The sequence below is a fragment of the Dipodomys spectabilis genome, unplaced genomic scaffold (assembly GCF_019054845.1).
Source record: "Dipodomys spectabilis isolate Male_0828 unplaced genomic scaffold, ASM1905484v1 ptg000053l, whole genome shotgun sequence".
Classification (NCBI taxonomy): domain Eukaryota; kingdom Metazoa; phylum Chordata; class Mammalia; order Rodentia; family Heteromyidae; genus Dipodomys; species Dipodomys spectabilis.
In genome coordinates, this window is record NW_024870730.1 from 14,123,679 (window position 1) to 14,139,204 (window position 15,526).

Genomic DNA, 15,526 nt, shown 5'->3' on the forward strand with positions numbered 1-15,526 from the left:
TCCAACCCCATTTGGAGCAAAATTGCAATTTGAATTAATGAACAAACAACCTCCCTCTCTTCCACCCACCTTCCTGCTCTCTCAGTTGAATACCTGCTTGCTTTCAGCCATCCTTCTTACTATGTCATGGCTTCTGGCATCATCCTATACCACCCTTGACCTGGAAGTCATTCCTTCCACCCCTTACTTCTCTCTTAAATGTGATGGATGAGTGGAGGATAGCACATCGTATTACAGAATATTGGACATTCATGAAATACTTTGGATCTCCTGATGATATATATTAACCGGGAGAGATGACATTGATATATTTTCAAGTGAACAAAGTTGGAAGGTAACTAATTCCAATAAAATCTTAGGGGTGTGTGTGTGTGTGTGTGTGTGTGTGTGTGTGTGTGTGTGTGTGTATGTGTGTGTGTGTGCTTGGATAAATGTGTAGCAACAGGAAAAATGGAATGAAAAGATGCACGCCAAGGTGATTGCCTTGTTTACCTAATTGTGGAGAGGACTAGAAGGAACAATGCTGACTTTTAAAATATATTTAAGCTGAGTGCTGGTGACTCATGCCTAGAATCCTAACTACGCTAGAGGCTGAAATCTGAGTCAAGGTTCAAAGCCAGACCAAGCAGAAAAGCTCATGTGATTCTTATCTTCAATTAACCACCAAAATGCCAGAAGTAGAACTTGGCTCAAGTGGTAGAGTGCTAGCCTTGAGTGAAAAAGCTAAAGATGGCATCTGGACTTTGAGTTCAACCCCCAGTATTGGCAGTAGAGAGAAGGAAGGAAGGAAGGAAGGAAGGAAAATATTTTGTAGCTGCAGTTAACCTTTGTTACTCTCACCTTTGAAGAGGAAATTGGATAATTTTTAATCAATCCATCAATAAGTGATACATGTTGTTATTTTGATTTTAGATGTGACTGACATTCAGAGAGGGTTGGATCTATATAGGACACTTATTGGCATGGACACTGTGACTATTCATGCAGACTAACTTGTGCCATCTTTTTAGTTGGCTTACATTGATTGGGGCTGTCATCCACTAAAAGCCCTTTATTGTTTCCATTAGACCAGCTACAAAGATAGGTCTTTTCCTGGACACTTTTGAAGCAGACTTGTCTTGGCTCTAAGTACAGGACTTCAAGCTTCTTATTACATTTTTTTTCTGTGGATTTTGGCTTTTTGTTCCATTTGTCAAGATCTTTGGAAAACACTGCCCTATTTATCTGGGCCTATTAGCCATCCTGCCCTGCTTTGTGCCAGTTGCAAATGTAATCAGTACATCTTTTATGTCTTGATCCAAATTCCTAATAAAAATGTTTAAAAGGACAAAGCCAAGAGCATAGTCCTGTACTTGCCCATTTTTAGATAAATAAAGATAAATGGTGGTGGTGGTGGTGGTGGTGGTGTGTGTGTGTGTATGCACATGCATGCTTGTGAGCACACCTGTATTTCAATGTGTTCCTTTCATTGTATGCAAGGCTCCTAATAAACAAAGAGGTAAATCAATAGCCATGCCCATTATGTGCTTTAGTGAGGATAACAATAAACACTAATCACAATCCACCTTCAGCCAATCTAGCAGCACAGCAGTGTGAGTCAGAGCCATGGAACATATGGTTCTGTCCACATCTGCTGCACTCGGAGGCAGCCAGGTGGAAGTAGGAGGTGGGTTGAGGGCGGGCAGGGTGAGCAGACAGTGGGGGCAGGGAAGACAGGATCAGCAACATGGCTTTCCAAATCAATCTCCACGATTGTGTAGTTAATGTGCAAACAGCTCGAAACAGCTGCTGATGGTGCCCATCCGTGACAACACAACTGTATGACAAATCTTTCCAGTCACACTTACAGAGCTGGATTCCTTGCTCTTTTGGCTAATGGACTTTGACGCGACCGCTCAAATCACTTCTTCACAGCCCTTAGAAGTGCTTGCAGCAGATGTGTGGGAATGCTGCCCTTCTCTCTACCCCCTCCATGCTATCACTGAGCAAGTGGCCTGTGCTGCCTTGCCCTCCTGCATCACCCTCCAGAAACGTCATGTTCCTGACTCATACAACTCCCAGTGTTAAAAAAAAAAAATGAACCCTTACCTATATGATAAAGGATGCAAAATCAAGTAGCTTCCTATCTCTAGGGGTTGTGGTGTGGCTTGAAGCAACATTTAACTCTCTCTGTACCTCTGCTCCACCAACTACATAAAGAATATCACAAGTGCAGTATTTTTTCCTGACTAAATGGAAAAGCACAGCAAAAACTAACAAACAAACAAACACGGATGCTATTAGCTGAGTGAAAATCAAAATGTGAACCTCCAGAACACACAGGCATGGTTTTTCAACCTCTGGCCTCTGGAAACTCAGGGTTTCTTGAGTGATTCTTCAACGTTTTTCATTATTTTTCTTAATCTGAAAAAAGTGTGGAGGTTCTTCTGCAGGAATCTCACATTTGCAGTCATTCTTTGCATTTACCCAACATTTGTTGGCCCTCAACCAGAGTAGATTGAAATGTCAGCTCAGCTGGGTCATAGGCACACTGAGATTACCAAAACAAGATCCTGCCATTCACATAGCTCATAGTCTGTGCCCATAATGGTGACAAATACTGTAGACTCAGTACACACACACACACATACACACACACACACACACACACACACACACACACACACACACCAGTAGCAACAGCAAAAGTCCACAGATCATCATTACTTATGAGATTTACACTGATAAATTCCTATTTTATTTCTATTTCTTTTCTAAAATTTTTTATTGGGTATAAGGCTTGGACTGAGGGCCTAGGCACTATCCCTGAACTTTTTTGCTCAAGGCTAGAGCGCTACCACTTTGAGCCATAATTCCACTTCCATTTTTTTGAGTGGTTAATTGGAGATAATTGTTTCATGGGGACTTTTCTGCCCAGGCTGGCTTTGAACTGTGGTCCTCAGATCTCAGCCTCCTGAGTAGCTAGGATTACAGGTGTGAGCCACTGGCACTCAGCCCTATTTTATTTTTTAAGTTGACTTTGACACCCACTAATGGAATGTTGACTCACAGCTTTATAAAAACTCAATTCCAAGATTGGACAGGTATACCAAGTTCTATTACCAGTGTTTATTAGACCACTAGGGAATGCCAAACAGGAAACTCCTGGCTGCCTATAGAGAAGAATCAGAAGAGTTCCGGGAAGATGGCGGAGGAGAAGCTGGAATCTGAACAAGCTCTTGCATAGAAAACAGTTTCAGAGTTCCAGTGAACAGTCCCAAGCCAGAGAATCACACCAAGTGTGCCATCACAGGACAGAGAGTTAGTCAAGAGAGGGGAAGCCAAGCAGACACATCTGAGCAGCTGCCGCTGCGGCGGCAGGGTCGCAGCGGCGACCACCGCCGCGGAGGCATACCTGAGACGCAGTCCGGGACGAAGGAGCCAGACGCAGCGGACGAGCGGATTCTACTCAACACCAGCAAGAACCGACAAGGAGCGGACAACTTCATCCTGCACTTTGCAGACCAGAGACGACCCGAGATCCAAGACTCCGCGTGAGTAGAAGCCCCACTTCCTCACTCCTCTGGGAGCAGAGGAGGGAAGGCCACCCCTCCCCCCCCCAGCACCGGTGATCTCCATCTTGGATACCGACAAAGCTCGGAGGAGCGGCTAGCTCCAGCTCAGGCCTTGGAATAGAGCTAGTCATTTGGCAGGTCACAGGAACTTGGCGGCGAGGTGACCTCACAGACTCAGTTCCATCCAGGGAGGGGTCGCCCAGCTCAGGCACCAGCCACTGGAGTGGCTCTCCTCGCTGGGTGGCCAGAGCCAGAGGCTGCCCCTCCCTCTAGCAGCCACCACAATCAATTGAAAAACAGAAACCCTGAGAATGGCTCCAGGCTGGGTGCTGTGAGTTTTTTTTTCACAAAATAGCCCCAGGGAAAAGCTACTGTTCGTTGAAAGGCCTCAACTCTACCCAGAACCTAGCCTCATCACTGCATCCCCCTCTTTTGTGATTCTCAAAGCAGATCACCCTCCCAGTAAACTAACCTGGGAGGGGGATCTCAAAATCTTGGGTAAAGCAGAGCATTTTCCTGCCTGTTCCAACAAACTGACTTAAGAAACCAATCAAGCCACAGGACCTCAAGCTGACCAGAGACTCCAACCAGACTCTGGTTACAGACAAAAGGGAGATACAGGACTCTTCCCACCCCTCCCAAAAAAAAAAAAAAAATCAAAGAACTTTTTTTTTCTTCCTCTTCTTTTCTTTTTTTCTTTTTCTTGTTTTGTTTTTTTTCGTTTTTTGTTACCTTATATATATATAAAAATTTTTTTTTGCTTTTCTAAAACTTTTATTAATCTTTAATTTTTGCCTCTTCTGAAAAAATAATTGTTTTCCATTAACTTTTTTTTTTTTCTCCTCTTATAATTTTTATTTTAGGAATACGTGAATGTGTGTTTTCTTTTCTTTTCTTGTCTTCTTTCTCTTTTTCTTTCATTCTTAATTATCTTTTTGTTTTTTTTTCTAGCTCTACTGAACTTCTGATCTTTTCTTCTCACTTTCCTATCCTTTCCATCTTTTCCTCTTTGTTCATCTTTATGTGACTTAACTCTTGTCCTGCACATCCTCAGATAAACCCGTAGTTAACAAGTAGACCCTATCCCCCATTGTGTACACACTTAATCCACAAACTTATTACTCAATTCAAAACCTCTGAGACTTAAATTCACTAATAGCAGTACTTTATACCTATACAATATTTTAAGCATTTTTTTAAAGTTTTTCTCATCTCCTCTATGTCCCTCCCTTTCTCTCAACATATTCATATTCCTCTATAAATAGATGGTCTTTTAATCTCTAAAATAACATTAATTTTTACGTTTCTATTTTTTTTCTGGTCTCTTTTCATTCCCCTTTCCCTTTCTTCTTTTTCTCTCTCTCTCTACTTACATCCTACCCAACCTATTTCCTGCATTGTGATTAGGACATAGTTAACTCTCCCTGTGCCTCCCCACACCAATCTATTCCTATTTTTTACCCACATCTCTTCCTAACCCTAATAATTTCTGGCTTTCCAAATTCTTCTCTGCGGTTCGAAGTTCTTTAACATATAGTTGTTTGATGTCGAATAGATGTATCTGTTGAACTAGATTGTATCTGTAGACTATTGACTGTACAAATGCAAACTTTGGTTGATGGTTGCCTTAAGATAGTGTTCTAGCACAAAACTGGTGCTATCTTCATCTCAAATGGGCAGAGTAAGCCGGAAAAACACAAGAAAAATGGCAAATTCGGGTATCTCAATTCCCAATCCTGATAATCAGGGGTTAGAACAGATAATGAATAATCCAGAGGAGAGTTCCCAAACAGCTCTACAAACACTGGTGGCAAACATGATAAATGAAAAGTTTGACAACGTACAAAGGACTCTGTATGAGCGTGATAGGGAGAGAGAGGAGGCATCCCAGAAGTTTATACAGGAATATCATAAGCGTGAGGAAGCTACTCAAAAACTGATACAGGATTTGCGTGAACAACTTGAGAATACTCAAAGAGAAAGGGAGGAATGGCGTGAGCAGGCTGAGAACACTCAAAGAGATCTGCAGGAATCCCACGAACGGGAGGAAGCTAATCAAAGAGTAATACAGGAATTGAGAGACCAGGTAGAGAACACACAAAGATCACTAAAGGCATTCATGGAATCCATTAACAAAGAGCTGAAGGAAGTCAGGGAGACCACAAAGGGAATGCTGAATGGAACCCAACAGAAGGAATGGGAGCCCAAAGAAACCATAACCAATCAACTAAGCGATTTGAGGACAAACACTGAACACCAAATTAAGGAAGTAAAGAAATTCATACAAGACCTAAAACAGAGCTTCAACAAAGAACTTGAAGCCATCAAAGCTGACCAACTAGAAGGAAAAGAGATAAAAAACAAAGTAGAGAGTCTTGACAGCAGGTTAGACCATGCAGAAGATCGAATCTCAGGGATTGAAGACAGCCTAGATATTATAGAGAAAGAACATACAACCATCCAAGACAAGTCCAAGAAATATGATAGATCTATCCAACACCTGGAAGACACCATCAGAAGGCCTAATCTAAGGATAATGGGTGTAGAGGAACACCTAGAAACAGAAGTTAATGGTCTAGGAAATCTGTTTAACAGGATCCTAGCAGAGAACTTCCCAAACATGCAAAAAGATAGGCCTGTCCAGATACAAGAAGCCTTTAGAACCCCAAATAGACCAGACCAGAATAGGACATCCCACCGTCACATTATAATCCACACAGGATCAACTCAGAACAAGGAAAAGATCCTTAAAGCTGTCAGGGAGAAAAGGGTAATCACTTATAAAGGGAAACCAATTAGAATCACCTCAGATTTCTCAGCAGAGACAATCAAAGCAAGAAGAGCCTGGAATGATGTATGCCATGCCCTAAAAACAAACAACTATCAACCAAGAATACTGTACCCAGCTAAACTCTCCTTCATAACTGAAGGCCAAATAAAAACCTTCCATAGCAAAGAAAAATTGAAACAATACATCTCCACCAAACCAGCCCTACAAAAGATTCTTAAAGATGTCCTACACATAGAAAACCAACAAGACCGCAATAAAGGCCAAGAAACTGCACCCAAACTGAGAATCCAAGAACCATAGGAAGAACCCAGTTTTCGCAGCCCCCAAGAAGGTAGATAACATGGCAGGAACTCCCAAATACCTCTCAGTCCTATCTCTTAATGTTAACGGACTGAACTCTCCAATTAAGCGACATAGACTGTCTAGTTGGATTAAAAAACAAGACCCTTCTATCTGCTGCCTGCAGGAGTCACATCTTGCCCATAAAAACAAACACATTTTCAATGTTAAAGGCTGGAACAAAATCTACCAAGCAAACGGACCGCATAAACAGGCGGGAGTTGCAATCCTAATATCAGATAAAATAGACTTCAAATTAAAATTCATGAAAAGAGATAAAGAAGGTCGCTACATACTAATTAAAGGATCTCTCCTTCAGGAGGATATTACAATTCTAAATATCTATTCGCCAAACAATGGAGCACCCAAATTTATCAAAGAAACACTACTTTCCCTCAAATCCCATATAGATCCAAAGACATTAATCGTTGGGGATTTTAACACACCACTCTCCCCACTAGATAGATCAACTCGGCAAAAACTCAACAGAGAAACCGCAGATCTAAACAGCTGCATAGATCAACTAGACTTAACAGACATTTACCGAACATTTCACCCAGCAGCATCAGAATACACGTTTTTCTCAGCAGCACATGGAACGTTTTCTAAAATAGACCACATTTTAGGCCACAAAGCAAACTTGTCTAAATTCAGAAACATTGAAGTTATACCTTGCATTCTCTCTGACCACAAGGGAATAAAGTTAGAACTCAACACCAAAAGCCACCAAACAAAGTCCGGTATCACATGGAGGCTGAACAACACACTGCTGAATCATGAGTGGGTCATGGAAGAGATTAGAAAGGAAATTCAAATGTTCATGCTATTCAACAAAAATGAACACACAAAATACCAGCTCCTCTGGGACACAGCAAAGGCAGTACTCAGAGGCAAGTTTATAGCTCTGAGCTCCTACATCAACAAATTGGAGAGATCTGAAACTAACAATTTAATGACACATCTAAACCTCCTTGAAAAAGAGCAGCAAGATAAACCCCAATCCAGTAGACGGAAAGAAATAATCAAAATTAAATCAGAATTAAATGAATTAGAATCCAAAAAAACTATAGAAAGAATCAACAAAACAAAGAGTTGGTTCTTCGAAAAACTTAACAAAATTGACAGACCCTTAGCAAATCTTATCAGAAAAAGAAGAGAACACACCCAAATTAATAAACTCAGAGATGAGAATGGAAACATCACCACGGAAACAAGCAAGATTCAGAACATTATAAGGGAATACTTCTCAAAACTTTATGCTAATAAGTTTGAGAACTTGACAGAAATGGACCTCTTCCTAGCAAATATTGACATGCCAAAACTAAACCAAGATGAGGTAAACTATCTTAACAGGCCCATATCAAGCATTGAAATAGAAACAGCAATAAGAGACCTCCCAGCTAAGAAAAGTCCAGGACCAGATGGTTTTACAGTGGAATTTTACAAGGCCTTCAAAGCAGAGCTCACACCAATTCTCCTCCAACTCTTCAATGAAATTGAAAGAGAAAGCTCACTACCGAACACATTCTATGAAGCCATCATAACCCTCATCCCAAAACCAGGTAGGGACTCATCAAAGAAAGAGAACTATAGACCCATTTCTTTGATGAACATTGATGCGAAACTTCTCAACAAAATTTTGGCCAATCGACTTCAACAATTCATCCAAAAAATCATACACCACGATCAAACAGGATTCATTTCAGGGATGCAAAGCTGGTTCAATATACGCAAATCAATTAATATTATTCATCACATCAACAGGAGCAAGAATAAGAACCACATGGTTATCTCAATAGACGCAGAAAAAGCATTTGACAAGATCCAACACCCCTTTATGATGAAGGTTTTGGAAAAATTAGGAATCCATGGAACATTCCTCAATACAATAAAGGCTGTATATGACAAACCTACAGCCAGCATTATACTCAATGGTGAAAAACTAAAACCATTTCCTCTTAACTCAGGAACAAGACAAGGATGCCCACTCTCTCCACTTCTCTTCAATCTAGTATTAGAATGCCTAGCTACAGCAATAAGACAAGATGCAGGCATAAAGGGGATCCAAATAGGGAAAGAAGAAATAAAACTCTCCCTCTTTGCAGATGACATGATCTTGTATTTAAAGAATCCCATAGACTCCACTCCCAAATTACTCAAGCTGATTCAAAACTTTGGCAAAGTAGCAGGTTATAAAATTAACCCCCAAAAATCAATGGCTTTTCTGTATGCCAACAATGAGAAAAGTGTGGCTGAAATTAGGAAAGCAACTCCATTTGTAATAGCCTCACAAAAAATAAAATACCTAGGAATTAACTTAACTAAAGAAGTGAAGGACCTCTATGATGAAAACTTTAAAATCTTGAAAAAGGAAATCAACACAGAACTTAAAAAATGGCAAAACCTCCCATGCTCCTGGATTGGAAAGATTAACATCGTGAAAATGGCAATACTGCCCAAGGCTATCTACAAATTCAACGCAATACCTATCAAAATTCCACCCTCATTCTTCAAGGAAATAGAAGAGGCAATCCAAAAATTCATATGGAACAATAAAAGACCCCGAATAGCAAAAACGCTCCTCAACGGAAAGAATACTGCTGGAGGAATATCAATACCAAATTTCAAACTCTACTATAAAGCCATAGTAATCAAAACAGCTTGGTATTGGCATAAGAACAGACCTCAGGACCAATGGAATAGAATTGAAAACCCAGAAATGAACCTACAGACCTATAGCCATCTAATCTTCGATAAGGGAGCTAAAACAATAGAATGGAAGACAGACAGCCTCTTCAGTAAATGGTGCTGGCAAAACTGGTTAACTACATGTAGAAAACTAAAGCTAGATCCTTATATATCACCCTGCACCAGAATCAACTCCAAATGGATCAAAGACCTTGAACTCAAAGCAGACACTCTGAAAACATTACAGGATGGAATAGGAGAAACCCTGGGTCTCCTTGGCTCAGGCCGAAATTTTCTGAATAGAGACCCGGAAACACAACAAATCAAAGAAAGGCTGGACAAATGGGATTGTATAAGGTTGCAGAGCTTCTGCAGGGCAAATGACATAGCTAGCAAGATCAATAGAAAGCCCACGGACTGGGAGAAGATCTTTACTAGCCATACAACGGACAAGGGTCTCATATCTAAAATATACTTGGAACTCAAAAAATTAAACCACCCAACAACAAATCCTCAAAGAAACAACTGCCCAATAAGTAAGTGGGCGAAAGACTTAAAGAGAAGCTTCTCTGAAGAAGAAAGAAGGATGGCCAATAGACACATGAAGAAATGTTCAACATCCCTAGCCATAAAAGAAATGCAAATCAAAACAACATTGAGATATCACCTCACTCCAGTTAGAACAGCAAAAATCAAGAACTCTAACAACAACAGATGCTGGAGGGGATGTGGACAGAAAGGAACCTTACTTCATTGTTGGTGGGAATGTAAACTTGTTCAACCACTTTGGAAAGCAGTATGGAGGTTCCTCAAAAGACTCCACATAGAGCTCCCCAACGACCCAGCAATCCCACTTTTGGGCATTTACCCAAATGATCACAAACAAGGCCACACTAAAGCTACCAGCACAACTATGTTTATTGCAGCATTATTTACCATAGCTAAGACATGGAACCAACCCAGATGCCCCTCAGTAGATGAATGGATCAAGAAGATGTGGTATATATACACAATGGAATTCTATGCCTCCATCAGAAAGAATGACATTGCCCCATTTGTTAGGAAATGGAAAGGCTTGGAAAAAATTATATTAAGTGAAGTAAGCCAGGCCCAAAGAAACATAGGTCCCATGGTTTCCCTTATTTGCAATATCTAGTATAGGTATGAGTCAAGCGGAAAAAGTCAGATAACGTGATGTTAGGAAAACAAAACCTCAAATATGTATTTTAATGTTTTTGTTTCTTTCATGCATGTGTTTCTAATGCATTTATAAGATTATTTCTTTGTTGCTTTGTGTGTCCCTCCCCCACAGTGTAACCCCTGCTTTCACTATATTTGATGTCAGTATAACATGTGGAGGAGACGGGGACAAACAAGTCGTTTAAGAATTCAGGTGGACCTGTTGCAACAATGAGAAGTACAAAATGTCATGTCAAAACCAGCTTTACAATGTCGGTGGGGGGGGGGGAGGGGGGGTATGATTGGGTGGGAGGGAGGGGGGAGGCTGGGAAGGGAGGTGAAGGGTAAACAAAGGAGGAGGATGCAATGCTTGGTAAGAAATGTATGCATTATCCTGCCCATGTAATTGTAACCCCTCTGTACAGTATGTTCTCAAATAAAATAAAATAAAATTAAAAAAAAAAAAAAAAAAAAAAAAAGAGAAGAATCAGTACATAAGCCTCCAGGGTAGTTAATACTATAAATAGTTCAGGTGTTGGGGGGGGGGGTCACATAGGAGTAAAGACACCAACTCAAAAGGAACTCAGAAAAGCAAAGATTACTACAGCCAAAGGGTACACCATTAGCTAAAACTCTGGCAAGCAAGCACACAGAGCTGCCGCTATTGCAGGCTGCTCCCTTTTTTTTATACCTAACTCAGCAGGCCTGGCTCCTCTGCTCAGATTGGCTGAGCTCAGGTTCACAATCTACAAAAAGATATGGCTTAATTTATAGGAACTAAAAGCCAAGGAGCTTCTAACAGTGCTCAGGAAAAGGATGTATGTGACTAAAATATAATTAACAAGGGCTAAGACTCTGGGCCAAAGCAGGAACTTCCAGAAAAACAATTCTCTCAAGTTTAACAGAAAGAAAGCAAACTACTTTGACAGAAAGGATGTTTTAGAACAAAAATAATACACTGGGACATGATAAATTATACAATCTCTAGTCATTCACATAGTGAGGCCAAAGGAATATATTCTTAGAAAAGGAACACCAAAGCTCAATAGCTTTATGCACATGATCATATAAAATAATATTTATGAAAATGAACTCCAAGAAATGGAAACAAGAGGTAATTTTTTTCTCTTTGCTGCTTTTTGTTTTCTTTACCTTTTGTCCTGTTTGTTAGTTTACCTGTCTTTGGGAGGGTAAGGGGGGCACAGAAAAGGTGGGACAAAAGGTGAAGAAATACAGCACTGATACTCAATAGATAACTAATTGAAAATGAATTATACAACTTGTGGGTGGAGACAGGAGGAAGAAAGTAGGAGAGACCAAGGGAAGAAGTGACATTGTTCAAAAAGAAATGTACTCATCTGACTAATGTAACTATAATACCTCTGTACATCACCTTTACAAAAACAATAGTATGTATATTACTTTTCTTACATTAGGTCTACACAGGATAGTTGATGCTCCTGGAAAAAGAGAGAGGGAGAGAGAGAGAAAGAGAGAGAGAGACAGAGACAGAGACAAAGAGACAGAGACAGAGAAAAACAGAGGAGACAGAGAGAGAGAGAGAGAGAGAGAGAGACTTGGGCAAACACATGAGCAAATGAAAACAAGAGTGTTTTGGATATTTTATGAAGTTTTAAATGGGTAGACCGCTAAGGAAGCTTTAGAGATGAATGGGAATTTTTAAAATATAAGTAAAAAGTTAAGGAACCAATGATTTATTATGAAGAAAAAGATTTTTATGGCCAAGCAGGAACCCCAAAGTAGTACAGGGTCCAGAACAGTGAGATAAGATTTCAGCAAAAGAGGACACAGAATATGTGATTGAAAGCCAACAAACTATAAAATATTCATGCCTAGCATTTAAGAAGTAAGTTTCTCTCTTGGTTGGCAGTATCTTGACATATAGATTTGGTAAGGCTAATTGGATGAAATTGTTTTCTGCTGGTACTGGAGGACCTATTTTGGAATTATAGCACCCACATGGTCCTTGAGCTTGGGTCCTGTCTTCTCCATTGACGGAAGGCTCAGTAAACCCACGGGGTCTGCCAGGGATCAAGTCACAAAAAGCTTTTTGGGTTGCTAAAAAGCCTGTAAGGTAGTCAAGAAGGCCTTGGAGGACCTATTTTGGAATTATAGCACCCACATGGTCCTTGAGCTTGGGTCCTGTCTTCTCCATTGACGGAAGGCTCAGTAAACCCACGGGGTCTGCCAGGGATCAAGTCACAAAAAGCTTTTTGGGTTGCTAAAAAGCCTGTAAGGTAGTCAAGAAGGCCTTGGAAGATTTAAAGCAATAGTACTTCAAAATTGGCAGAAGTAGCCAGAGTCACAGTAGAGTGATAGGTTTACTGAGAGAAGCCTTGACTGGAGGAGGCAACCCAGAGGAGGAGCCCTTGTGACCAGACATGAAAGAATGGCAATAGCCTAAAAGAGAACATGTCTGAGGGTGACAAAGATGGATTAGAAAGTATCAACTTGAGGCATCAACGTGACCCAGGGAGTGGTGTTAAGAGTGAGAGAGATGATACACCAGGTTATTAATCTGGGAAAACCCTTAATAAGAAGTGGATCTGGGGCTGGGAAGGTGGCTCAGTGGTAGAGCACTTGCCTTGCATGCATGAGGCCCTGGGTTCGATTCCTCAGCACCACATAAGCAAAAAAGAAAAAAAGCCGGAAGTGGCGCTGTGGCTCAATTGGTAGAGCACTAGCCTTGAGCTGAAGAGCTGAGGGACAGTGCCCAGGCACAGAGTTCAGGCCCCACGACCGGACCCAAAAAATGTAAAATAAATAAATAAATAAATGAAGTGGATTTGAGGTGGCTTAAGGGAGAACAAGAGGATCTGGGCAGAACAAAGGCACTGCTTTGCCACTACATTGGTCTCCCATGGTCTTCCTACAATGGTCAACCCATAAGATATATATACATAGGAATTACAGAAAAGCAGCCCTCCTCACTGGACATCTAAGGAACCAGTCAGCTTAAAATCACAGCCAGGGGGAAGGTGAAGTGTTTTCCTTTTGTGTTTGTTACTGAGCTCCAGTAGCTCACACCTGTAATCCTAGCTACTCAGGAGGCTGAGATCTGAGGATAGAGGTTCAAAGCCAGCCCAGGCAGGAAAGTCTGTGAGACTCTTATCTCCAATTAACCCCTAGAAAACTGGAAGTAGCACTGTGGCTCAAGCGGTAGAGCACTTGCCTTGAGCTGAAGAGCGCAGGGACAGCACAGAGTTCAAGCCCCACAGCCGACAAAAAAAAAAAAAGGTATCCCTGCCACTCAAAGAATAGTCCTTAATCTTACAGACACCAGGCACCGTAGTGGTTCTTGAAACTTCCAAGCACTTCTTTCCTCTAGTAGGACATAGAGCTGGGTACGTAGGACAAGATTAAAAAGAAGCAAGAGAAGCATTTGTCTACTCTTCTTCCTGTAGCACTTATGTCAGCCTGTCTGTAATTGTAAGGGAGAACCAGGCATGCAGTGTCTAGGGACCAAAACAGCTGCTTCTTCCTAGACTCCTGGTTTGAGGGAATGGCATCTGATGAGGTTGATTTGTGCCTTCCAAAAAGACATGTCCAAGTGCCATCCCTGGTACCTATGCTAAGACTTTATTTAGAAATGATGTTTAGGGGAATCCCTAAATTCAATGATCAGTGTCCTTGTATGAGAAAGAAGAGGGAAAACAGATACCCAGATACAGAGAGAAGGTGGCCATGAGAAGATAGAGGCAGAGATCAGTCATGTGGTGTGGCACTGAAGCAAGGATCCTCTGTGATGTGGGCTGTCATCAGATGCTTGGAGAAAGGCTTGGAGAGATACTTGGAATGGATTTGCCTTCTGAGGCCCCATTGACAAGAACCTCTGCCAACACCTTGATTTCAAACAATTTGCCTTCAGAATTCTGATAGAATAAACTGCTGTTTGAAGCCGTCAATACTGTGATAAATTTTTATAGGCAGCCCTAGAAAACTCATTATCTCGCTTAGTTGTTTGGGGGGGGGAGAATTTGAGTAAAGAAAGTCTAGTGACCATTTCAAAGTGTCCATTACTCTCTGGGAGCTGGCCTCTTCTCTCCAGTCCATTAGGCAGCCCTAGTAGGCAACTCCTCCGATCTCTGTTCTGAACCATTTCTTTGCTCCTTCCCCATAGCAACTTCTTTTTTTTTCTCAGCTTGGGTGTTTCTGAGTTCAGTGTAATAGCCAACTAGGATAGATAGCTGGATAAATAGATAGACAGAGGACCTAATTGTAACAGCCAAGTAAGTTCCAAATATATTACACATACACATATATGCAGATACATGTATGTGTATATATTATGTATCTTACATCTTACATATATAGCTGAGGGACTGCACTCAGGGCCCATCACTTGCTATGCAGACATTCTACCACAGGAGCCATTACTTTTGGCCATTTTTTGCTTTAGTTCTTTTTCAGGTGAGTTGGCCTTTGATTATGATCATCCCAAACTCTCCCTCCTGAGTAGTTGTGATTACAAGGGTGAATCACTACAACCAGCCTTATGCAGGTCCTGTGGTACTATGTGTTGAAGGGGATTTGCACCCTTATGCACGTGGGAGAGATCCCAAGTGTGAAAAGCATCATTTTCTTAAGCATTTGGTAGATGTTGGGAGAGCCTTCTCAGCCTGCATTCCTTTATCCCTACTTCACCAAAGGCCTCTGGGGTGGGTAGAATACATGCTATCAATCTTGAACTTTCACCCTGAGTGACCTTAAGTTCTCCAATTTTGCCTTCTTTGGAAAAAGTCTTCTTACAAGAAGACTATGACCCTGTCCTATCTGATTTGTATTATCCAGGGCAAGACTGAATTGCAAGGCAATAATTCTTAGATTTCAGAAACCATCAAAAAAGATTAGAGTTGGAAATTAGTAGATAAATAGTGTTGGGTGTCACAATCTTAACAAGTTAAAGCATCTCATTTCCACTTGAAAACCTAAGACTAAACAAATAGCAATTATT